The sequence below is a fragment of the Chamaea fasciata genome, unplaced genomic scaffold (genome assembly GCF_029207755.1).
Source record: "Chamaea fasciata isolate MVZ Bird 193981 ecotype frontalis unplaced genomic scaffold, bChaFas1.0.hap1 SCAF_5, whole genome shotgun sequence".
NCBI classification, from domain to species: Eukaryota; Metazoa; Chordata; class Aves; order Passeriformes; family Sylviidae; genus Chamaea; species Chamaea fasciata.
The window spans coordinates 18,081,871-18,109,057 of NW_027094090.1; the positions used below are offsets into that span (position 1 = coordinate 18,081,871).

General features: G+C 35.4%; 1 long non-coding RNA gene across 1 annotated transcript in view; it reads right to left on the reverse strand.

Moving 5' to 3' along the window:
- LOC136290130 (uncharacterized) overlaps positions 1-21,663 on the reverse strand; it is a 477,979-nt gene extending 456,316 nt beyond the window's left edge. The window contains exon 1 of the long non-coding RNA XR_010720986.1: positions 21,632-21,663. This is a non-coding gene — a long non-coding RNA (uncharacterized lncRNA). The remainder of the gene's footprint in view (positions 1-21,631) is intronic.
- Between the last annotated feature and the right edge of the window lie 5,524 nt (positions 21,664-27,187).

Below are 27,187 nucleotides of genomic sequence, written 5' to 3' on the forward strand. Positions count from 1 at the left end.
TCGACCACCTGGGCACATGCTAGTAAATGTTCAGCCACTGTCAATCTGCACCCCCAGGTACTGTTCTGCTGGTCTGCTTTCCCCTACCCTGTCTGCATTCCTTGTGACAGAAGTGCGAGATAAGGCACATGGCTTAGCTGAACCTCACACTGTTGGCCTCAGTACTTCATTTAATGAAATACAAGAAAATTATGTCTGCTAATAGTACGGCAAGTATATTTGTAGGAAAAAGACAGCACTCCTAGTTACGTTACCAGATACAAGACCAACTCTCTCCAGAAAGCAGACTTATGCACAATTCTTTGTCAGTCTAGTTTAAAATGGATTTTGAATTCCTGCTGTCTTCAATGTCCTGGAGGCAATGACGCAATCTTGAACTCATGAAAAAGCAGTGGTATGGTAGTAGGAAATGATTCGTTACAAGCTATTGCCCAACTCCCATTGCTAGGACTATGAAACTTCGTTGCAAGTTAAAGCTGGCTTCTTAATGTTTGCAAAATGAGATAAATTGGAGCACTATGAATGCTGGAATAGGAATAGGAGAAGCTGACCTTCTACATTTTGCTATTCAGGTTTCCTTTGGTTCTATGGTAGCTAATTAGTGGAAGACATTACACTTTTTCCTCGAATCTGTTATGATATATTCATCATAAATGCAAGTGGAAAAGAGCTGGAAGAAAGGCATTCCTGTGGAAGAGACTTATAATAGCTCAACTTTACAGAGTTGTGTACATTAGCTGAAGCGTTATAGGGCCAGACCTTCAGCTGGCCTTTCAGCTCCATTAACTTTCAATAGCACTATAACAAATTACATGAGCTCATGATGTGCCCCATGATGTTTAATATCTGACAACTGGAGAAAAGTGGATTAAAGCAACATCAAAGTATACAGGCTTCTAGCTCTCTATATAGATCAGCATGAGTTTAAGCTTAGATTACTTTTTGGGTTTCATCCTTCACTTATTACTTATTTCAAGCATCATATTCAAAGGCAGTGAAAAACTGCTTAGCTCAGATTGGGAGTCAGGATGATTATCCAGTTATACCATAACATAATATATTAAATAGATTTCTACTTGTTTTTCAAAAAAGAATTCTGCATTTGTTAAGTAATGAAAATATTTTGTGTGTTTTAGTTTGTCATACTATAGTATGTATGTAAATATAAAACATCTAATGTCTATATTTTACTTGAAATGGGGATTATATGTATAAAACTTCAAATATCATTTGCATAAACTTTTGGTACATTTATATAACCATTTCTGACAATACAGTATCAATTCTGACAATACTGTTGCGTTGATAGTTTGGTATCAGATTTGAAACCTAATTAAAAACAGACAAACAAACAAAAAAGCAGAAAAATACACACTGAAGTAGTTACGAAGAAAATAGACTTGTTGCATCTAAATAATTCCTACTTTTGCAAAGCACTTTTCCCTCCAAAGTCCCAAAATCAGTGTTTGACAACAGTAAATGTATCCTGGTCACAGACTGAACTAGTGTACCCCATTATCTGAGTCATTCCCACAATAATAATTCAGCTTTTAAAAAAAAATCAATAAAACAAGACAAACAAGAAACAAAATAATAACAAAAACGTATAGAAATAATTTGATGTCAAACTCAGTTTCATGTCCATATTCAGTATCTACCCAGACTGTATAGGATTGTCACAATACAGGTTTAACCTGGATTCTTCTAAATATAGTAATTGATTTTACCTTTTTCTAGCCCATCCACCCTCTTTTCTGCACCAGCAAGCATAACAATCATTTACTCCTTCTCCACTGAGGAACAACCACTAATACAAAAAGTTGGATTGTGCAAAGATACACACCAAGCTCCTCACACTTAAGAGCAAATTTCATGATATGAACAATGACTAAAAAACCCTACTCTCACACTAAATGAGAAAGCTGCTGTGCAGTCATCTCATTACTACTAACTGGTAACAAAATGAAGGCCAAGCAGCTTAGTGACCCAGTTACATGATGAAAGATAATTTAAATCAGTATTTCTTTGAGTACCTTCATTGTGTTTGCACAGCATTACTTACAATGTGTCCTGGTAATAAGAAAGTAGATAAGAAAAAACAGTTCTGGGACCTTTGTCATTGTAGAGAGTATTATTCCTAACAATTTATGTGCCTAGATTTCAAAATCGTCAATAAGTTTCTGCTTCCCCATGAAAATTTTAGTAATAGACTTGTAATCTTTGTTTCAAGTTACATGAAGGCTGGTGGGAGAATTTGAAGCCAAGGTCAAAGCACAAGGACCAACGCATAGGAAAGGACTGGAATGCAAGCCCCATTTGGAAACAGTGAAGAAAATTGTGGTAACTAAAAAGAGTCAAAAATTGGTTAAAGTTTCTTCTTCTAGATGTTTTCCTCACTAACTTAGCCTTTATTAAAGCCATTTAGTTGAAAAAAAAAATAAAAGTGAGTCAAGATGAAATTTCAAAAACACTTTTTATCAGTACTTGATCAAGAAATTACATGGAAAAGTATTTGTGATCACACAATTACAATACAGCTTAACCACATGAAGGAAAAATGGTAAATGGATTGAAATACAACATACAAGAGAAGTTGACTCAATTTAACCATTGTTAGGTGTGATTTTAAATTCATGTCCCTGGAGCAACACAAAATGGCAAAAAAATCTAAAACTGCAAAAAACACTGCAGGTTTTCTAATTTTACCTGGAATAAAATTTATTTGAGTAATCTGCCTATTACAGGATTCAATTTTTCAATTTTGACACGATTCTTCACTATGTGACAGTGCTGGAGGCAGTGCTTGTTGGGGAACATGAATCAAGGAAACCTTGTAAATATGATTGCTCAGCAAAAGATTCTGAAAATATGAAACCAATAATCGAAATAGAAATGGAAGCTTACTTTGAGTGATCGGATACCGAGTTTTAGTTACTATATAACCTGAAAACAATAGCCTAGCCAGCTGAAGAAGAATCCCTTTTGATGGAACGATACCTTTCTGCGGGCTAAGAAACCAAAGGTCAATGTAGCAAAACAGAAAAGTCTAAAGAGTAGTTTTTAGAGTTTAAAATCTAACATAGTATGGTAATGTAGTAGTTCTTATAGGCTATATGTAGATTCCATACGATTATGTGTCTTGTATTGGTTGCTCACTGTAAATTAGAATATTCATCACAAAAGAAGATATAATACATTGTAACAAGGACCTTGATCTCTTAGTTCCTCTTCTGCTCTTGCCTCTTCTGCTCTTATCCCAGCTCCTCTCTACTCCCTGCTCTCTTGCTTTTTTACCTCTTCCCCCTGCTCTCTGACCCCTGCCACCTTGCTCCTTTGCTCCTTTCTCTCTTAACTTTTACCCCCTTGTTCTTTCTCCCACTCTCTCTGGGACTTCCCTTCAGCCGAGGCTGGTGGCTGAAGGCAAGGCCCTTTTTACCTATGACCCTTGCAATAAAACTACGTATTCTAGAATATCTCAGGTCAGCCGAATTCCTTCTCCCTGCCATCCGTGGATGAACCTACATGTGCTAATATTTCAAAGTACAAATATGCAAGGTCAGCATCTTCCTAGGAATTGTATGTAGGGTTGAGGAGAATTGGGATTAGATGATATCTGCAAGCAGAGGGATTAGCTACATTAGCCCTATAAAAAATTATTCATGGATGCTTACATTTAAGAAAAGGGTGAGGGTCACTTGCCTGAATATTGTAACTATGGCAAATAAAACTGAATTAGTGACTCAAAACCATATAGTGACAATTTTTTCACTTTCTTACAGATTAAGTCAATGTCTTGACAAGACTAGAACAAGAATTTTTGTATATATTTTCTGTATATATCAGCTGTACTCAGCTATCATATGAACTGGATGCAAATTGTCCTCCATTTAAATCCTCACTTTTAAAATAAATCTGCAGCAGAATTGCACACAAATTTGAATTGGTAAGAGATTTATAAATCCTATTATTAACACAAAGTGCTTTATAGTACAATTCATACATTTATACTTGGGTCGCTTATTAGGATATACTTTGAATCTGAATGTGACAATTTAGCTGAAAATAATAATGAAAAACTGTTTTATTGCCTAGTGTCAATAATGAGATGGAAAAATTACTGTCTTTTCTCTTTTCTAGACTTATTTTGGTTCATGTGCTAGGAATGTCTGGAAATATGGTCTTTTGGTTTAGATGACCAGCATTTCACAACTAGATTAGTAAAACCGATAAGAATGTTCTTGGCCTGCTTTCTCCAAAGAAAAAAGGAAACTATATTTCCATATATATTAGAAAAATGTCTTTGGGAAACTGACAGTTCTGAAATATATCAAAAGAATATTCATATGCCTTTATGCTGGAAAGTCTGTTAAATACAAATCTGTAATTTATAAAAGGGCACAATTTTGTTTGTAGGCTTCCTCACTGGCTTTCTGTCGGCTATGAAATAAAAAGCAGTGATAGTATCTCTGTTATCTAGACAGTGAAATCAGGGTCTTGCTGAGGTTAATCAGTGTGTGCAAACAGACTCTATTAAGCATGATTCTTAGCAGACAGTTTGGCTTCCAGAGAGGTTAAAATAAAGTTTCGCAGGAGCAACAGGACAATTTATGGACGACCAAAGAAATATCTGCATCTTCATTTAAATTTTTGCTCTTGAACAGCTTCACTAAATCAACAGGAGGGTGTATTCATGTTTAAGAAATTAAGTACAGGTGTAAATATCTGCAGAATCTATGTCCACATGCTTCATATATTTTGTCATTTCAAATGGCCACATTTTCCTGTTATTCAGGATAACCAAGAATGCATGATATTCATAAAATGTTAGGACTTGCATAATTTTAGGATCAATAAAAACCTTTTAGAACACACAATGTGTCTTTAAAAGTATCAAGTCTTCATGGATCTCTCACAGATCTTTTCTGTAACTAAAATATGGATAACCAAATGTTGTCAAAAAACTGTCTTTTGGACTGAGAATATGAATTCCAGTTAAAACTCAATGAGGATTACAATAGGACTTAGTAATGGAAATACTGTCAGATCTTTAGCAAGAGCAGAGCTTTCAGGCATAGCAATAATACTAGCAACAGTTGTTTGCAGATGTTCTTGTCATTTTAATCATCCAGTTAACAGAATTAGCAATGATCCATCGTTGTCTTTAGTATTCTGTCTGCAAACTATTACATTGTGAAAAGATGGAGTCATAACAGCTTAATAGAAAAACATTAAGTCTTTTTCAAATTTATCACTTACAGTATTTAAATGTGGAGTGCCGGTAAAACTAATAAAACTTTTATTTAAGGAACATTTCCCTTATATTTTTTTACTGCAATTTCCATCTAAAACAAAGACTGCTTGCCTTCTGTAACTGTTACTGCTAGATATTCTTGCACATTAATGCCCCAGCACATAATACCAGGTTTAGCTATTATATTGCAGTCATTGCCTTTAGTGCTCTCAATTATGTATCAAGCATATATTAAAAGCCTTGTTGAGATGCAAAAGGAATGAAAATAGTGTCCACAGAGCTAAAGAACAGACAAAAATGTATTATTGCAAACTCAGATTTTATTTTTCCAGTAATCTACTCTGCACCTTCGTCTAAAAATTTTGTAGCAAATTTTGGTCTAGACAGGCTCAGGTACCAAAGGATTCAGCTGCAAGAGCTATGAAAGGCACACATAAGATGCTGCTGAGCACAGAAAGCCCCAGTTATCATGGTAAAACTACTGTTTGTCCCTAGGCAAGCTGGTTTTAAAACAGTTGACGTGTTTACATGTGGTACAGTCAAGCCACTAGACTGAAACACAAACACATTAAAGATGTGGTGTAAGTGAACAGAGAGATAATATAGGCTGAGAATCTGGGCCATACTTTCATGATTCAAGTCCTTTTCCTAAATACTTACTACCATTAACAGTGCCTGCAGTCCAGCCGAGAGTCAGATGTCCTGTTGTGTGAAGCACAGTGTAATAAATCACAGAATAGGACTGGATGCTCCTTGAGGCAGGATTTCACTGGCTGGCTCATGGAGAGCCGGTTGTCCACCAGGACCCCTAGCTCCTTCTCCACAGTGCTGCTTTCCAGCAGGTCAGGCCCAAGCCTGTGATGGTACATGAGTTTGTTTTTCCCTAGGTGCACAACCCTGCATTTGCCTCTGCTGAATTTCAGAGAGTTCTCTGTCCATCTCTCCAGCCTTTCCTGAAGGGCTGCACAGCACTCTGGGGTATCAGCCACTCTTCCCAGCTTTGTGGCATCAGCAACCTTGCTGAGGAGACATCTGCCCCTTCATCCAAGTCACTGATGGATAAGTTAAACAGTACTGGGTCCAGTATTGAATCATGGGGGTCACCATTAGTGACAAGCCCCTAACTACTCCTTGTTCGAGCTCCTATCTTGATCATGACCCTCTGGGGACTCCCATTCAGTCAGTTCTCATCCATCTCATTGTCCACTCATCCTGTCCACAATTCCTGAGTTTGCCTGTGAAGATACTGTAAAAGATGTGTTAGGTAACCTTCACTGTAGAGTAATATAAGACAATACTATATCTAGCAAAAAATAAATTAAGCCATGTCTGTGCAATGCTGACCACAAAAGTAGCAGTTGCAATTCAAGACAGAGCCATTGAGATCTCTCATCAACAGTTCACTGTAATCATAAGTTCACTGAGATCTGTATGCAATGGCAGCCAAGAAAGCCAAAAAGATATTTGGAAGAATATTGGGACCAAGACAAATGTATGATTTTTGGGTCATATACAACCAAGAAGAGCCCATATCCTGAATGGTGTGTTCCTCTGCTCTCTGCATGTCAAGGAGGATATAGCAATGTTGGAGATCAGCTGATGTACTAAAAACAATAAAGCATCTATGTTACAAAGAGAGATTGAAGATTCTGACTCTCCAGTTTGGAAAGCAGGTGGACAAGAGATATGATCAAAGTTTACAAAACTCAGGAGTCCGTGGCTAAGACAAATACAAAATTAAATTGACTAAATTCCTCAGTGCAAGAACAGAGAGTACTTGATAAAAACAATAGGAGTTCAATTTCAAACAGGTAAAAGAATATTCCTTTAAAAAGCATTTAAGAATGAAAGTCATATAACTTTTCAAAATGTATTAAATTTCTAGATTATAGAGATTTCAAAACCAGAGGAGGTTTTGAAAGCAGACAGCAGCAGAAGGTTTGGAAAGGTACAAAAAGTCCTGAGCAGCAAATCCATAAACAAATACAGGTAAGCAATAGTAAGGAATGTATCATATTGCATCTGTATCATGACAGCTGCAGGTGCCAAAATGCCTATATGGAGAACAGATCACAGGAAATGGTGAGGTTGGTGCTCTTCCTAAATAGCTTATCTTTTTGCTACTACTTTTTCCCCATTTCTGGAAGGACTGCAATTAATAGAAGGTAATGCACAGACTATACAGAACTAGCTTCCAGTACCAGCCCCAAAAACATAGTTTCCAAACCAAGGACTATCAGATATTAAACTGTTAATAGCAAATCGAAGACTAGATTGATTGGATGGATATTTTTAGTGTTCTTAGACAAGATTAAAGCTGAAACCTCTTAACTAATCCATTTCTAAGGCTCTCAATCTTCTGCATCATATCCTGTAAGAGTACTGTTCTATTTTCCACAGAACTATTGTAAGAATAAGACTTTCTTAGGTGTTTGGCTGCAACTTTCGAAGGCTGATGTATTAAAATTATGACTATGCGTCTTCATTTTACCACTGGATTCCAACTGAAGCCCTACATGGTTAAAATCATGAACAAGATGTAGTTGCTGCTGTATAAATAAACTCCCCAACTTAGTTGAGAGTTCTCAGGTACTTAAAACCTTTTATGAGGTACAGCTTTAGTCTATTAGAAAAGTCAACTATCTGAAGCTTTGAACTTTTGAAAAGAATCTGTAATCTCTTTATGTTGCCATACACTTGATCTGATTGAGTGTTTACAAATGAAAAATATGGATCTAACATTATACTGCAACAAAATCTGTGATTTTTTTATTCTCCCCAGAAAGGACAACAAAACCAGGAATTCTTTACACTTTCATACCCTATCAGGAGAGCTATGGGCAAGTGCACTCAAATCAGCCTGAACACAGGCAGAAGTTGAATTATATGAATTCTCCTTGGCCAACTGTCAAAAGTATGTTGTAAACTTACACAAAGTATTTTTCTTTCTATTTTTTTCCTTCGGTCCAGCAACTCAGGCAGTCCACCACTACTTTAGTATTTTAAATATATGTTCTAAAACTGAGTGGGACTTCCTTGTATATTAGGAAGTTAGAGAAACCCTCTTGAGTGCCATTTACACTGGTTCTCAACTTCTTTTCGTAGAAAAGCACAAAAAGACAGTCTCCTTAAAGAGTAAAAGAGGATACTTTATCAAAGAATTGTCTATAAACCTGATTTTGGTCCATTTTCTAGAATTCTTCTTTGTCCTAACTTCCTTTCTGAGCTGAAGCAAGTAGTACCCATCATAGATGATAGCTTATATGAAAATTAGTTTACCCTCCCTGTCACTATTATTACAGTAGTTCTTTGAAGAGTTCATAGTGCTTTAACTTCATGGTTAAATTAAGAATGTCACCTGACTCCAGAAAAAAAAACCAAAAACCACTAAAATAGCTCAAACAAACTAGAAATTTGGGGTTCATGCTTCTCAAAACCAACACAGTGGGAAACTCTGACAAAATGCCTGGTAAGTTCAGTGAGGTTGTGTACTCAGTTCTCCCTATGAGGCTCTTGTACACTGCATATTATGCATTGCCTGACTTAGTTCTTTATCTTCAGCATCCTACTGCAAAAAAATTAAATAAAGAGAAAATAAAACCTTCCAAAAATGAATTAAGAGTATTTATATGTATGTTATAATGATACTGAATTGCTTAATTTCTTTCTACCTAAAGAAGTTTAAATACCTTCATAAAAATAAGCATTTTTTCATTACTCTAACATCACTTGACTTGGCGGGTTACTATTATTGCATGCAAAATCCACATATTCTTACTCCAAGCCAAATCACTGGCATTTAATTAATAGACAGAAACTTCGTTTCACCAGACAGGCTTTATATAAAATATGATCTCCCAGGGCTTTGTTTTATATCTCATGGAAATATAAAATGTGCTGTGCACTTTGATTCAAATAGAATCCATGGCTTACAAAACATATTACTGTTTAACAATGAGTAGTGTGATGGAAAAGATAAAATAATGTTCTCTAACCAGTATCAGTGAATCACCAGATAAGGAAGTAGTGATATATGAATCCTCCCTTAATCTTATAGAAAACTACGACTTGATAGAGAAGGATTACATGACACAAATACATCATCTGACATTTACTTCTGATTTCTGACAAAATATTTGCCCGTCCTATTCAGTAAGAGTTCAACCAGCCTGGAGATAAAAAGAAAGGAGGGAATGAGAGTAGTTCCCTTACTCTCATGTCCAACAGAGGCATCAAGAGCAGAACATCCTTCAAGCAGTTTAATTTAAACGTGTTAGGGTATGGATAAGTGTCACTGCTTTAAGGTTGGTATGGCTTATCAACAGATTTTTATGATGTTCACAAAATAATTAACTCTTAAGAATAATAAATCAGTCAAATATTTTTCTTAAAAAATCCCAGTAAAAATACAGATTATTATTTTGGGGGGAAAAAAAAAAAAACAAAACAAAACAAAACAAAACAAAAACAAAAACAAACAAAACTAGAACAAAACCAAACCAAACTAAAAAAAAATTAGTATTTCAGATAGCTACTCCACAGAAATTTTGTGTACTACCCCTTAACCTTCACATTCAGACAACTGATAAAAAATTATACTTCAAAATTTCCATGCACTTGAACCATTTTTAGTTTAGAACTGTTCTCTGTTTCCTCCTTGATTAATTTAACAGCTAGAAGTTTTTATGGCAGCTATTGTAAAAGATCCCGTTATTCTTGTTATTCTGCTTGCTAGTATGAATAAGAAAATTAAGATAAAGTTGTATTTAAAATAGCCATTATTAGGCATAACTCCTCACCTTGGAATGGATGACTGTCATTCTTAGATAAAACCATTACTTCCAGTAGCCTTATGCGGAAGGAGGGAGAAAGAAATACTTAACCATGAAGAAAAATGTAATTTTTAATCACAAAAAAAAAAAGTAAACTGAAGGTGATTCTACATGCACTGTAGAAAATTACAGGATATAAAACTGCTTGCATGATTTATCAATATGCCCAGGAGAATGTGGAAAAAAGCTTTCAATCTTGTGCCTTCTCCATTAAATAATCATTTATGTTGTGAAAAATTGTGAATGATCTGTGTTGTGCTGTGTTTCCAGCATGGCAGAAAATAATTCAACCCTAAATTTAGGTAGTTTATCTGAAAAGTACTTTTAAAAATGATTACCCAGATTTATAAACAGTCAGGTAACACTGATGAAGAATTTCTTTATTGACATCAATAATTCTCACCTTTTAAATCCTGTTTATGTATTTGTCTAAATTTGAACTGTTGTGCTTTTCCAGAACATTAATAACTGTTCTTGTTATTACTTTGAAAGGGAAAGAAAAATATTTCAGTGTTAAAGTGTATTATTTTTAAATCCAGGATGTCAGAAATACATCACTGTGGACTTCACATTGCTCAAATATTAGTCAATGAATGTCAGAACTCCTGTTGATTACAGAAAACAGGAAGAACTTCCTTTAAACATATTCTCAGTTTAAAGTGTCTACCTATGTAGATGTATTTTTTTCTCTTTTAAAATAGAGTAAAAAAGTAATAAAGAGCACAGAACAGAACATCTACTAACACCACCAAGGTATGTGTGCTACACCTTATCCTGCCCTTGGCTGTGGAATTGGACTGAATATTCACAGCAGTGTCAGGTGGAGTAAGAGGCAGCTCATTGTGAAGGACAGGACAAATCACTGGGTTGACCCTTAGTGAATATCAGACTAGAACAGTTTATCTTACCTCTTATATGGTATCTAAGGCCTCTGCAATCCCTACTGTAAGCTCCTCAAGTGTCTGTTATTCTATATATCACATCTGAAACAAAGAAAACTCTTTACTCTTGGCTCTTGGGCGCTACTGTAATATGAATAATAGAGATTCCGCACTACAAATGAGGTAACACCTGTGCTGGGGAGGCATTTAATGCCTGTGGAAGTAAAGTAAGGACCACATTATCTAAGACAATCTTTTCAGTGAAGCCAACTTTAGAAACTGCATTTTTTAATGTGCAATATACACCTGTTTTGATGGAATGGGGGCACTGCCAAGGCAGGAATAACACAGAATCAAGTACAATAGCACACCAAGTATTCTGTGCCAGCATATAAAAGCATTCAACAGTAGCTATTTAGCCGTAACCACAGTGACACCAAAAAGCCAGTTTGCATTTTCCATAACTGTGTGCCAAAAAACACAATCACCTTTAAAGAAATCAATTGCAACTCTGTAAGAACTCTCCTACACCGAGCATGTGAAACCTAGCTGCAGAGTCAACCATTATAAGGGATTCTGCTTGCAGCTGCAGCTACAACTATATTAAATCCCTCTAACACATTTGGGGGATGAAAAAGAACAATTTTATTGTAAATTAATGCTAATTTTCTATTCTTGATGCGTCTAAAATTTCCATGATAGTCAAGGAAGCAGTCAGTGAGGCCTAGCTGTAATGACAGGTAGGCGTTAAGGCGCTTTGAACACTGCCAAGAGAAAGAGACTTGCCCTGTCACTCTGCCTGTAATTTTTAACCTGTGTGTTCCAAATGTGGGAAGACTGCTCCATGCTATTGGCTGAATTTAAGAATTAGGCACAATTAACCAGGGTTAAAGTACAACGATTATAGAAACATTAGAAGAAAAACTTGAAAACATTGCTTCCTACACTGGGCTGACAATGACCAGTACCTGCCAGCTGCCCACCCAGATGCACCTTCACCCTTCTTCACCAAGAGCACAGGGGAGAAAACATGATGAAAAAGCCCAAGGATTAAAACTAGGATAAAGACTAAGGGAAAATTAATTTGTTGTGAATCAAAACAGACTCATGGTGCAAGAAACAAAAATAAAAATTAAAACAATACCTTTCTCCCACCTGGTTTCACACCTCCATTCCTTATTCTTCAACATCTTCCCATCCTGAGTGGGGCAGGGGGGGCAGGGAATGGGACAGTCCTTAGAGCTCCACACTTTTCCCCTACTCCAGTGTGGGTCCAGCCACAAGCTACAGCTCTTCAGGATAAACCAGTTCCACAGACATCTCTCCATGGGCTGCAGGGAAATAAATCTCTGCTCCAGAGCCTCAAGTTCCTCCTCTTCTTTCTCTGGCCTTGGTATGTCGGTAGCTGTGTGAGATTTTCTCACTCCTCTTTCAGAGCTGGCACACAGCTGGTTTTACCCTTTCTTAAACATACTATCACAGAGGCACCACCAGCACTGCTGATGGGCCCAGCCTTGGCCAGTGGCGGGTCTGTTTTGAGGCTGGCTCGAGTCCTCCCAGGGTAACCCCATCCTCTCCTCACACAGGCTGTCCCAGAGCTCCCACTGCCAGCGCCTGGGCAGCGACATCAGTGTCCTCCCCTACGGAAAATTACCAGTTAGGAACCCTTGGTTTTATCACATTGCACACACCATAAAACCCAAGAATGCTGTAAGTACAACCCTGATTCTACTGTTCACTTGTTAAGTGATAATTTTTCACTGTTCTTAAAATCAGTGCAATTTCAAATTTCATGGATACAAACTACAACTCAAGAGCACAGCTAAAATTCAGTGCATAGATGAATTATTATTTACAGCCATATTTAAATGACTAATATTAATAAAAAAAGTTTCATCTTTTTGAAGAAAGACTTTGATGGGCACACTTTGAAAAGGGATTTCATAGGGAAAAAAAAAAAAAAAGAAATTCTTAAGGAATTATTTAATCCAACATCACACCCTGTGATTTTCTTGGTTAAAATTTGAGGATGCTGCATTTTGGATGTAGCAGCTAGCTCTCAATAACTCATAATGGCTTTCAGAAGAAGAGTTGCAATTGATTGACACATGCTGTCACAGATACACACATTCACAGGATACTTTTTTCCCCAAACAGTAGAATGCAACCCACTGTCTCTAAAACACCTATATCCAGTTGGCTTTCAGGACACTCAATTAGACTAGAGATATCAGAGACCACCCAATTCATATGTTCTAACAATCAGGTTAAAAAGAAAATGAACAAGAAATCACAATAGAATATCCACTCCATGAGGCTGGGCTAGACAAATTCCTAAAAATGACTTATAAAAAACCAGTAGTATTCAAAGTCAAAATGCTTTTTCAGTTTCTACTCATGCAAGCAAATTTTTGGGATTTTTTCCTATGCTTTTCTGCTTTAAACATGTTAAAGTAAAATACTTCCACTCATTGAACACTGTCCAGATGCGGATATTTTCATTCAAGTGTGAGGTACAGACCAAAGTTCTAAAAGAATTCCAGCAGCACTAGATTCATGGACAAAAGTGATACTTGAAATGAATGTGGGTACAAAAATCTAACTTACGAATGTTCTTAAGGCCTTTTTTTGTTCCCTTCTGATTTTGCTCTTTAAAAGAAAAATCCATAAGCACACTCTTCATTTAAGTTATGATAAATGTACCATGCTATCGCCAAAAGGGAGATCAGAGACTTAAAATGGTTCTATATAGAGGAGCTTATTCAAAACAGATTTTTAAAGACCTTTTTTCCTCAGAATAGCAAGTTTAAGTAATCTTCATTTGTGTCATTCTATATGCAAAAAAGCATGTATACAATTGCTTTTAGATAAATCTCTGAAAATTATGGGGAAATGTATCATAAAATGAAATAAATAAAAGCAGATGAGGGGAATATTTTGATTTTTTTTTCTCTAATGATGATAGCTAGTGGACTTTAGTAAGCAGCAGGTGTTTTGTTATCTTCCTTAGATAATCGGTAAATTGCTTGCATTGTGTATCTGTCAGCTTTGCCATGACTCTTTCAGTGTCTGTTGTTATTTCATAGAATCTGGAGGTCTTTAGTGTAGTTTAGTCTCCTGACAGCCATTACAACTTCTTGCCATCACCTCTATTCTTGCAGTTTCAAAAACATGGAAGTCAGACCTTTTATTTCAATACAATTCCCTTTAGAAGGTTTAATATGTTTCTTTCTTAGAAAGGTGAGAGATTTTCCTGGCAAAGTTTAGTGCATCATTTTCATTTGGGGTTTATTTTGGTATTTTTTAATGTTGCAAAACTTCTATGAGATTCTAACTAAAGGTATTTTTTTATTCTAGAAAAAGAAACCACACAAAGCTAGAACACCAGTGCTAAGTGCTCATGTATGTCAGGGTGCTGAAGAGAAAGGGAGGAATTGCAGTCCCTTGTAGGGGAGAAAAGGCTTCTCATCTTTACCTCACAACGCGTCCAGGTGAGAAGTGCCCAGATTCAATGTTTCAAGACCAAGAAAGTTCTGAACAACCTGCTCTAACACCAACCCTAATCCAGGGTGGGATTGTAGGTCGCTTACAACTCAAGCCAGTCTAGGATTCAGTTTCTGAAACTAGGATTTCAATTTCTGAAATCCTGAAACTACTCCTTCCAGTCCTGAAATCTTATCCCTGACCTGCTTTGTACTGTAGGTCTTTCACAACTCCCAGGCTAGGGCCACTTTTCTTCAGCCTCTTTCAGTCCAAAGTGTCTCCCACACTCCCTTCACTTTCACCACACAGGTCTATTCATTCCATCTCAAAACCCTCACATTTATTTTGATTCCATGCCAAATTGTTTCATTAATTTTTAGTTAATTCTTTTAAACTTTAATGCTGTAGTCTTCTAATTCCAAAAGGAGAGGCAGCCTAAGTGTATGCATGTGTGTGTGCAAGTGGGAATAATTGGCACTTTTTCTGGATGCAGAAAAGAGAAGGCATCAATCAGCCTTCCTATGAGAAATGACTGACTTTCAGGTTTCACAGGAGTCAAAGTGATTATTTGCCACTCAATAGTGTCACGATTTACACAAAAATCAAACCTGTCTTGGAAAGGCCTTGGAATAAAGGTGACTAAATGTTTTACTGCAAAGTAAGCATCAGGAACTGTCTCACAAATGGATAATGGGAGTGATGGGAACCTGGACTGTTGCACAGCCATTTTCTCCTACAGAATATTTCCCTAGCTTCAAGAGAGTTATAAAGTGAGGGGAAAAAGAAAAAAAGAAAAAGAAAAAGAAAAAGAAAAAGAAAAAGAAAAAGAAAAAGAAAAAGAAAAAGAAAAAGAAAAAGAAAAAGAAAAAGAAAAAGAAAAAGAAAAAGAAAAAGAAAAAGAAAAAGACAATGTGTGTCAAATATTTAATCTTGTACGAGTTTCTCTTTTTAGGACCATACCTTATTATTCAACAGCTGTGGTTTTCTCTTTCTTATGGAAAAGTTATAAAAGGCCTACAAAGGAAAAAGTAAGAGAGTTTAAAGTGTTACTACTCAGCAAATACATTCTTCTCAATTCTGAATCCTGAGATGAAGCATTATACAATAGATTTTTCCTAATAATCAAAATTGAAGCATGACTATTTATTGAAAAGACACATTGTGAGGTTAATTACAATGAGATGACATCTTTTAATTGAAAAAAACCCCTCGTATTATATTTTTATTTATTTCAAATATTTTCCTTTTTCATGGAAAAAATCACTTATTTTTAAAGATTATTTATGTTTTAGATGGTATCTTTTTTCTAAGATTTTTATTAAAAACTATTTTCAATAACAAAGTGGTTTTAATAGATCTGAATAAAGGGCAAAATCATTAACTATTCATAATCATATCTTTAAATAGAATCACTAAGTATAAAGGTATAAAAGTATAAAGTAAACAATTGAGAAAATAAGAAATATTTACACAAAGGCTATTTATTCCTTCTAAAAAATATTAACATGGAACTTTTCAGCAGCTTTTTCTATTGTTTCAAACAATCATATCACAAGCAGAAATCTTTTAATCCATATCTAAATAATTTTGTTAAAATAACCTGCAGCACATGGCAAGGTTAGAGTAAGTATCTATCTGAATATTCTTAATGCTAATCATTCAACCCTATAGCAGCTTATGTTTAATAATAAAATCTAAATTTATTTCTTATATGAAGTGGTTGCATCCCCTGGATCTTCAGAGGTAAAGTGCACTCTAAATCATCAAGGTAGAAAAAAAAAATCTAGAAATACATAGGAAGTCTGATGCTATTCTGATTCAATTCAATCTGAATAATAGAGGGCTTTATTTCAAGCTTCAGCATTTGCAAACACATGTCTTCTGCAAATGTTTTTTTTTACACATTTTTCTAATAATGATGAGTTAGTAAATGAAAATGGATTAACCAAAGTAATTTTAAAATTATTTTCATACATTTTTGAGTGCATTCCTAAGAGAAAAAAATTTAACTGAAGTGGTAATGTTTTAGTCTGTAATGTTTGATGATAATTTTTCAGAATACAGTTTGCCACTGGCAAATTATTTCTATTACTTCTTAGATATGTAGTCAGTAGTTGTACTTTTTAGATTCATTCAAGTGGCATACAATTTTTAAAATAGAAACAAATTGTTTCTTGCATTTCATATTTTTCAAGGGGAAGATAATCTCCAAATCAGGCACATATTAGAATATCCAAGTTTTTGGGTACTCATCCTCCCAAAATCATGAGTTTTGTAGCAAGCTGTCTCACATCCAACCTTCAGTATTTTCCTTCAGTAAGTAAAAGGACTAATTATGTTTTGTAGAAGGCTCAAATCATGAAAATGTATTTCTTTGTACCTAATTCTAATTTGTGGTTCTAACAGTTCCACTGTGTTTCTCACTGAGGTGCTTTACAGCTTTGTACGTTCTCAACACAGCAAAGATTTTCCTGGGACAATCAAACTTCACCATCTTTTGAGCTTCTCTCTTAATTTTTTACAAAAATATCTTTTTTCAATAAATTCATCTAGAAATGTTCATGATTTCTACCATATATTTGTCATCTCCACCCTATTCATTCATAAGCAGTGGGACACAGTTATTATGCTGATATCAAGTTTCCCATTTTCTTTCATTTATGTAAATAAAATTTTTGCATGACTATTTGAATAAAGTTCTAAACACAATTTTTTATGTGCAACCTTTGTAAATCATCTGAGTCTCGGACATAAGGTACTGGAAAGTTCATCTTCCCTTTTATAAATTACAGGACAAAGACATCTCAAGCTTTATCTGCTTTCAAGAGAAGGATAAAATGTTTTTGAGATGACAAGTAGAGATATCAATGGAAAATAAATATAATTCAAACCTTTAAAATTACTAAAACATAATTTTAAATACCAGATAATTTTCTAACTAAGGCACCCTTTTTTTTTTTTTCTTTTTTGCTGAAACAAAAGCAAGCTGAAACTACAATGGTGGTATAATTCACAACCATGGCTGGATCATTAGGCAAAAAGATTGCCTTGATGAATTTCTACAGGCAGTGAAGTAGTCCCCAGTTACTCCTAGAACCTGTTTTATTCCACCTAAAGGAGTAGATTTTTTTAAAATCTACTGCTACTTTTTTTTTCTTTCTGAACATTAAGCATCTGGTTACAGATACAGTTGAGACATCAGTGCCTTTCAAATGGGGCAATTGGTCATCTAGAATACATTCAGGTGAGCGGTATCTATTAAATGTGCTTGTAGAGATTAAAATCTTTGTCTACAAGAGTCCACTTTTGGAATTACGCAGTTGAAGAACAGACAAAATCTGGCATTTTTCTGACTAGTTTTTTAAAAGCATGAATGTTCAAAACACCAAACTCATAAATGATACAGTTGCAATTTTTTCAGGTTTTTGTTGTTGTTGTTGTTGTGGTTTGTGGGGTTTTTTTTAGAACAAATCTAATCTACTAAAAAGTTATATTAAGAAGTTATACCACACGCAGCAGATGTTTCCTGAATAATCCATTTTTATTCTATTAAACACCAATTTTTGAGTAAAAAACATCCCCTGAAATAAAAGGAGAAAAGCTCATCAGCAAAACTATTTTTCATTTCATGAAAAATTCAAACCTTCCATTATAAACTGATTTTTGCTATATCATGTGGTACTGTTAGAGGATTTTCTTGGAATAGAATCACTGAATTAGATACAGTCCTTTGTATTCTTGGAAAAGCCTGATAACTTGGTGCAGCCATAAAATTATAAATGCTTGTAAGACATAAATAATAGGTGCATTTTATTTCTTCACAAATACTTCTAGCTGAAATAAAATTTATTTCTCTCTACATGGCTTGACTCAAAGCAAATAAGATTTACTTCACTCAGATGTATGTGTAGTCCTCATGATTTATTCCCATGCTTGACTTGCATCTTTTATTAATCTCCAATATCTATTAAAATAATTGAGTATTAGTTCATTCCCCCAAGAACTCTGTATAAAGGGATATACAGACAAGAAATGGAAAAACCTTGGCAGAAATTGTTGTACGTCTTAATCCTACAGCTCTCACATAGGGAATTGTGCATACCCCAAAATGTGCATGCAACCAAAGGCCAAATGTGCAGGCCAGGAGGCAGCCTCGACTTTAAACATAATTTGTAGCATCACATTTCCTATCTCACAGGAAAACAATAGTGCTTTCTTCCCATTTACACCTTCATGGACTTCTGAAACCATTTAAGACTCAAGGCCTTGGATCCAGCTGCTGCTACCAAGCAAGAACAATCTGGCTGATGTTCTGCTGACAGAGAACAAAAGGTGCTCAGTGCACAGAGAAAAAGGGCAGGCAAAGGATCATCACAGACATACCTGGGCTTCCCAACAGCTTTCAAGTTCAGAGTTCCTACAGTCCCTGTAATTGTTCTCCAGCAGAACAAACCATTTGCTTCTTGAAAAAATATAAGGGAGAAAAGCATTCCAGGAGAAAATTTTGCAGGGATAGTTTCTGCTTTACATTTTTCTTTCAATTTTTCTCTGCAATAGGGAAGACCTGTCCCCATATTTCCCCTATACCTCAGACCTGAAAGAAGATAATCACTAATGTTGTTGTCACATTGGGGTTTTTTTTCCATTATCATAGGGGAAAATTTCAGTAGTGCGTGATACATTTCAAGGTGTGCAATTGTAGCATCTATAACCTCCCTAAATCCATTACATCCTTCAGTGTGCTGCTTAGGTCGTCTAAGATGGATGAGTGCATTTACTGATTTTAGGTGTATTCACAGCTATTTGAAATGACAGAAATTGCACAATTGTAGTCAATTTTAAAACAGAAAAAATTGAGCAACTATTTAATGATGCTAAAGTTTATTGTGGAATTTTATTCACTGCAGTGCCAAGAAGAGTGGGAATAAATGACACGGCACAAACAGGATGAATATTGCAAAACATGTTCAACAAGTCTCTGTCTAGCTTTAGTTTCTGCCATAATAATCATAGAATTCACAACTAGTATGAAAATTTTTCAATAACAGAATCCCTCTTGTGCATAAAATAACTCTTTAATGTAGCTTTTACTCACAATATTGCTATATATTTAAGGATAGATGAATCATCACATCACTTCTCATTGTCTGGCAAAATTTTTTTTGGTTATAGTCCAAGTTGCATGTCAGATAATACATCAAGAATATTCTCATTCTAATATTTCTGCAAAAGCTGCATTAGGTTTCAGTTCAAATGAAATCCAATGGATTTACCTGGACTAGTTCCAATAGTGCTTTTGCATTTGTCTGATCTTAAGTAAGTGCAAAAGCTAGACAAGTTAGCCTTTAATTTGCTTCAGACAATCAAAGTCAATTCATCTGTAAGTACCAGCAATCCCACAGGAAGTGGATGTCATTCTTAAGACCTCAAAGAAAAGGATAAATGGAATATGAAAGGAATGTGTAATGCAATGTTTAATGGTATGACTTATAACAAAAGAAAAAAGAATCAAAGTTTTTGTTCCCAAAATCTCTGCTCTAACCAGAATCTGTGTGAGGTAAGAAACACCCACACACCTTGGTACAAGCAGAGCATATCTTAGTGGGATATAGAGATGCCCTGAAAGAAACACAAAAGAGAGAATTACAGACCTACAACCAGACCAGTACACTGAGTCCCACTACTGAGCAAATTCAGGCTGAAATAAATGGTTTCTATCAAGCTTTCTAAAGCAACAGTTTTTTAATAAGCAATAACATCCTTCTGAATACTGGTAACGTAGGAGTCAAGCTCATGGTTTATCAACAATCCAACAGTGCCATCTATCAGATTTCATTAGCATTATATCTTTCCATTTGGCAACGTGTTATTTTCTAATGCTAAACAATTTCCAGATTTGAACTACAAAAAATAGAGGACTAAACACTTCATTTATACATTAAATCAATGCATGCAGAGTTCTAGGTAATCATAAAGCTATCAGGGTGGAGGGTGGGAAGGAAAAAAGGAAAACTTATCTTTTAAAAATGTTACAACTATTTACTAGATAGCAATTGGTTACAATCTTTTTCAGCAAATTAGTTATCCATTCTTCTCATCAACTGATTTTCTGGTGTTGGAAGTTTGAAATACTCTCTGAAACTGACCACCTAACAGGCTTAAAAATTTAGTCTGTGCCATCTAAAACAATGAAATAAGACACAGCTCAATAAGCAAAAATTTTTAAAGTTAGTATTTGAAAAATTACCATGACCAAAAAATGTGTCTTTTCTTGTCCTGAAAAGTCAGCAGGCAGGATAAACAAAAAAGCTATTCTATAAAATTCCTAAAACTCACATTGAATGCAATTAGAACTTCAGAAGTAGACGTCTGTGTACGTTGTACCCGACTTTCAATTTAACATGAGAGTTTTAGTTTCTTCTTCCTTCAATAAATTAAACTGCTTTTTGCAGACTTAATTCAAATAACGGAAATGTTTACGTGAGTCAGAGGGCAGGTGTTGGGGGTTAGGTTTGTTCCTTCTTTCTCTATAGAATTTTTTCCCCATAAGTTACCAAGGAGACCAAGTGTTGGATACTTGAGAGTACTTAACCGAAACAAAGACGTGGACAAAGTGGGAAGGGGGAGATAATACAGGTAAAAGACAGCAGGGGGCTCTTCTTTTTCCGGCGTTCGGGAAGAGAGAGAACATGGGGGCTGGAAGAGTTTCACTGTGGCCAAAGGGATCCAGTCCTGGGAAATCTACTATCACCGGTTCGGCCTGAATCCTGAGTTTTCCCTGCCACCCGCGGGAGCTGGGCCGGCTCTGCCTCGCCTTCAGCTTCTTCAGCGCTGCTCCTCTTGCTACAGTGTGACCCTGCACCCCCTGCGCTGCCGGGACATCCTGCCCCTGCCTGCTGGGACACCCTGCCATCCCAGCTACCAGCCCGGGACTTTTCCACTGTTTCAGCTTGGTGCTCTGAGGATCCTGCAGGGACACTGAAACCAAACTGCCCTGGGTTTTGTGAAACAAAGCCCTCGAGGTTTTTGGTACTGTTTTCATTTGTTATTAATGCTGTAGTTGTTTGGTGGGGGTTTTTTTGTGTTTGTTTGCTTTGTAATACATACTAGTAAAGAACTGCTATTCCTATTTCCCAAATCTTTGCCTAAGAGCCTCTGACTGAAATTTATAATTGAAAAAGAACAAAAAAAAAAAAAGGGGGGGGGGGGGGGGGGGGGTTTACACTCTCCATTCCAAAGAAAACTGTAGTTGTTTTTTTATTATTACCTGGCAGACACCTGTCATCCCAAACCAAGACAGCAGGCAATACTCTCAAGATAGAAGATTCAGGTAAAAGTAGATGTCATCTGTACAATTAAATAAAAATGTAACTTTTTAAGATACATCAGGGGAAAAAAAGCAATGATATTTTTCAGAATTCAAGGGGAAATGCTTTCTATTAGACTAGACTTGGAACAGACTTGTTGTCACTGGCTAGTAGTAACCATGAAAGAGTATAAAAATCACCTGTTCAATGAGCACATAAATTCTCTGGTGCTCAAGGGAAAAGTGAGTAGATTCCACTTCTCTATGCTGTATCTACAGAACTTGCAATTAGTTGCAACTGTACGGTACTGTCCCAGACCAGTAAGCAGTACAGGTCTATCACAAACCAGTATGCAGATTTAGGTCATTCTATAATAAAATTAGAGTGTTTCTCTAATCTTGAAATTATGAATTCTTCTCTAATCTTGAAATTATGTGCTAAGTTTTACTTCTGACCATAGCTATCTGTGAGAAAACCAGATTAAAAATTACTTGACAAATTCTATGAAATTCAATACATGAAATATTCAGTAATATTTTTCTTACTTTTCCCAAATTTAAAGAAATAGTATGACAATTAGTTAATCGTTCAGATAGACATTATTCTCTCTTCCAGGACACTGGCTTTGAAACATTCTATAATATATGTGGAATATGATATTCTTTAAGCAAAAGACACAAAGTTATTTGTTAATTCAACCAACATCTGAAATTTTTGATTATTTGTATCTGTTTAATTGACAATATTATAAAACAGATTCGTGCATCTCAAAATGTCAAGATTATCATAACAGAAATCCTTTTTCTTACAATGAGTAGGAAAATTTATTCAATTATTACCTCTTAAATAATTAATTTTGTCTTCTGTTCTTTGCTGGATAACTTCAGTAGGAAGATTTATCTTGAATAGCATGCTGGCTGGCCTTGACTTGGACACCTAATCTTCTGACATCTAAACTTGGGTGAGACAAATTTCATCAGCTACTTTGAAATCATTGAACTGCTTAAACTTGCAGTTAAATCTATGATTTTCATTATGAATAATCCAATAATTTTTTTAAAATCCACATAAAGTGAGATTTTCAAACACTTACAGTATTAGCCTAACTCTGCCCCTATTAAAGTCAAAGGAAGTTTTAACACTGACTTGAAGGGAGCGCTAAAGAAGCAGAAGAGGGGTGATCAAAAGCGTTTGATATGGAAAACTTGCCAGCATCAGCTCAGGATTAAGTGCTTTAAAAAGTCTTACCCCATACTTAAATATGTTCCTAACTATTTCCATGCATTTAGGAAGTATGAAAGTGAGTTTCATAAATAAAACTACTGTGGATCCATATGTTTACTTGAAGCTATTTGAAGGAGGCATAAGCTAAATAAGAATTCAGTGTTTTCTTTTTCCCCAAGAGCAATGCCTATTCAAAAAACTGTTTGTTAGAACAAGTCTTAAAACCTCCCTCAACATTATGTTTCACTGCCTTAGCTGATATTAGAGCTTAAATCTTGCAGACCCAATTCAGGCAATAGATCTGCTATAATGATAGTTTAACATCACCCTGAGCCTGCATTTAGAATTGAGAGGACTATTAATTGCCTCTTGTGCAGATTATTTCTTCTGATTAAAGACTAGTGTATCTGAGATGAAGGACGACAAGGTCACAGAAGTTATTTTAGATCCAACTACCTTTTGATCAGAAACATTTGCTTCTTTATCTAGAAATATTTATGATTTCTACCATATATTCTTTTCATCTCTATCCTATACTATCATATGACATTCTATTATAATGAGCATGAATTCTGTCATCCTAGGGGAGAAACAGAGACCACAACATGGGTATTGAAACTCTACCCTTACAATTCCTCTATGCAAATTTAGCATAATGGTCATGTATCTAGCTGCAATATACAGCAATAAATTGACCTTTTGTGTTAGCTGTCTTCAGAAAACAAACAAAACAACAACAACAAAAAAGAAATTAAAAAAATCCAAAACAGCTCTGCAGCAGAAATTGATAAAAAGAGAGTACTATTTTAAATGAGCTAAATGAAAAATTCCTCTACAAATACAAATATAAAACAACTACAGTTCTAGCAGCAGTGTAGCAGTCCTCTGTTTGTAACCAAACACATTGATATTCAATAAACAGTGCTGCATAAATTTCATCTCCCTGTGGGGAAAATTTAAACTTATTTTATTATTCTGTTGGAATATTTTAAATGAGAAAAAAATGAAGATAAACTGCAGTTGACCCTAGGCATTACAAATGCCATTAAGGCTCCCGCTCTGTTAGGCCCATCTGTTGCTTTTCAGGCCAGCTATTCATTAACCTTATTAGCACCAGCCCCCATAGCCTTGAGTTGACATTTCCCTGGTTAATATGGAAAGCCCATTTCCTAGCACACATGAACGGGCTGATTAAAGAATTTGTATGAATTTTCTAGTAGATGCAGTAGGATACAGAAATAACAGATCTTTTATTTTCCAAATCCAATACAAAATTCCCTTCTGCAGGCTTCTAGGGGACTGCAGTGTTCTAATATATTAATATGTAGCTTTGCACAGTTACTGTCCTAATCAAATCAGCAGAAAATCAGTCTTTTTGGCATCAGTAACAATCTCTATCTGTTGCAGCAATATAAATCCAACTGGTATAGCATCAGATTTTGTACTAGATTTACTGATGAGCCAAAAAAACAGCAGCAAATGTATTCATTCCACTGATACATCCAGCAGCTTAAATTGATGTGAATACATAAACTGTTTATCATGTTTAACCCATTGATATGAAATCACAGTAAGGTGAATTGTTTAGTATTTAATCCCAGTGCCTCTTCATGCTGGGCATTCTTGCAGTATTTTTATTCCCACAGAGAGTATTGTGAGCAATTAAATTTGCAGAATGAGTTTAGAAGAAATGTTTTTTCTGTCTCCATTTTGGATTAGGTATTGCAAGCATAAACAAAATTCTGTATATTTCTAAACCTGCACAAAATAAAACAAACACTTTAGAAAGTAAACAATATTAATTCTTCTTACATCATAGATGTGGTGCCAACAGTTGACAATTTCACACACTAAAAGGAGATAATGAACTCTTTTTGTCAGGAGGTTGTTTTCAATTATTTCAGAAAAGTCTAAGAGTGAAAGTAAATAAACTAATGGGTTAAACTAGACAGGGACAGTACAGCAGCCTTTCTCAGCATCCCTTTGGCACTTCTGATTCTTCTTCTATGTGTGGCAATAGAAGGTAATTTCCAGATAATTTTTTCCCATAAGTGGAATGCCAAGAAAATTTATAGAGATGCCCTATTCTTCCTGACCAATTTATTTAGTTAGGAGTAAGCCTTTAAAGATTTTGAGGCTAGAATTAAGACTGTCCTTAAAAACATCCAATTCAGCAATACAGCAATTCAGCAATTCAGCAATTCAATTAATTAAAAATAAGATCTGACCTACAGAAACAACTACAATTACTACAGAGAGAAAGTACTGGAAAACATACAGCTGCCCAAATCTCTTTTAGTGCAAGGATCTATTCATCAAGTATTCTCCGTCTGTTAATCATTGTATGTCCTTTCTTGTGAAGTTATCTGTCTCTGCCATACCTGTTCTGAGCCTGTGTAAGACATAGCCCTTCTTTTCACACCTGAGTCTTTTTCAACTACCAGCAGCCCAGCACTAGATGATAGGTAAAACAAAAATAATAAGTCATAGATGGTTCTGATCTTAATCAGAAGGTAGTGAAAGCAATGCTAAGACTTGCATAAACTTTGTGTGGTTTTGGAGAATATGGAGTCCACTGAGAGTCTTGCATAATGGTCCGTGTCACTAATAATGTTACCTACTCCGCATGTTGTCATCACTGGGAAAATCTCTTTCAGCTCAGTGCCTTGATTTATGCACACCTGAGGACTGAGACTGCATCTTTATTCAGTCAAAGAAATCGTGATATCTACAAGTGTCAAGTAACCAAAATTTCATGTCACAGGAGCTACTTAAAAGATACAGCCAATACAAAAATGGAAACGCAGCTTCTGTTGGAATTTCTGCCAAAAATGGATAGATCTGAAACATGCAGTTCAAGCCATATAAGCACCTCCAAGTTTGGATGCCTGTCTGAAAGTTTTTGATGAAAAATTTGAATGGTTTATATGTGCTTGATTTAGCTGGGAAGTTCGGGAAACTAATCTGTTTCTTGAGGAATGTTTAATAGGTATAGCTAAGGACACAAAGATAATTATGAAGTAAAATGTCTGAAAAAAAAAAGAACAAGAAGAAAAATAAGTAAATTCTTTAGACCTCAGAAGCAAATTTGACCCAGAAAATAGGTTAAGAAATGGATTGATTCATACATACATTTTATTTATGTCATCACGTGTAGTTGTTCATATTACTTTAGTTTTTCATATTGAAAAAAAACCACCAACCCTATAGCATGTTAAGAACTGCTTAGCATTTCAGTGAGACACAGAGGGGGATGAACCGAACAGTTCTGTCTGTTCCTCTGCCTTCGCTCCTCTGCAGCGTGCTGAGCTACAAGCTGAAGCTCTGTAACACAAAAACTTTCCTAGTTCTGGTGCAACAGATGTTTTCACAAATGCTTTAACTCCCAGAGAATGAAGGCTGGATGGAGAAAACTACATCAGCTTCCTCATCCCAGCAGAACAGCACACTACCCGGCAATCATGAAGCAGCTTTTATGTGAGATTTCATACAAAAATATAAAGTACCAAAAAAAAAAAGAGTTTCACACCTAGGAGGCTACTGTCTTTTTTTCCATGTAATTATTCATTTTTCTTCTGCATATGCAGCTCTTCCAGCTTCTGTGGCTGTGACAGTACATTTATCAATTTTCTGGCTTAAAATTTGTGCTTTGCCTTAACTAGCATAGTGCTACCTCACAATTCAGTTCCTAATTCAAAACAAGGTTTCTTTTACAAAGTCCTGTATATAGAGAAGAAAAGGCTCTGTGCCTTATCCTTTATAACTGAATAAAGATAAAAGGTATAAAATGTAAGAAAAATAGATATTTTTTTAGATAAAATTTCCTTCTTTCTTTTCTGCAGTCCTTTGTTCCCCACCACAATAAGGCCAAGCCCAAAATTCTGAACAAGCAATTCTAGTTACTGCTGTTAAGAATTATCTAAATAAGTATTAAAGAAGATATTTCGTGGCATCTTTTTCCTAGACAACTAGAATAATAAATAATCTGCCAATTTCTTTCAGCGAATGAAAGAAAAAGAGAGATCATTATTCCATTTCTATACAATTATTCACAGAGTTTCTACTCTACTGGAATGTAGGTGTTTTCTTTAGGGTATTTGAATATCTAATCCAGCAGAATTTAATACATATTTCTTAAATAATCTATTTGAATGTATATTACTCAAATACCAAAAAATCTTGTTCTGCCTTGGAAACAAGGGCATGTCT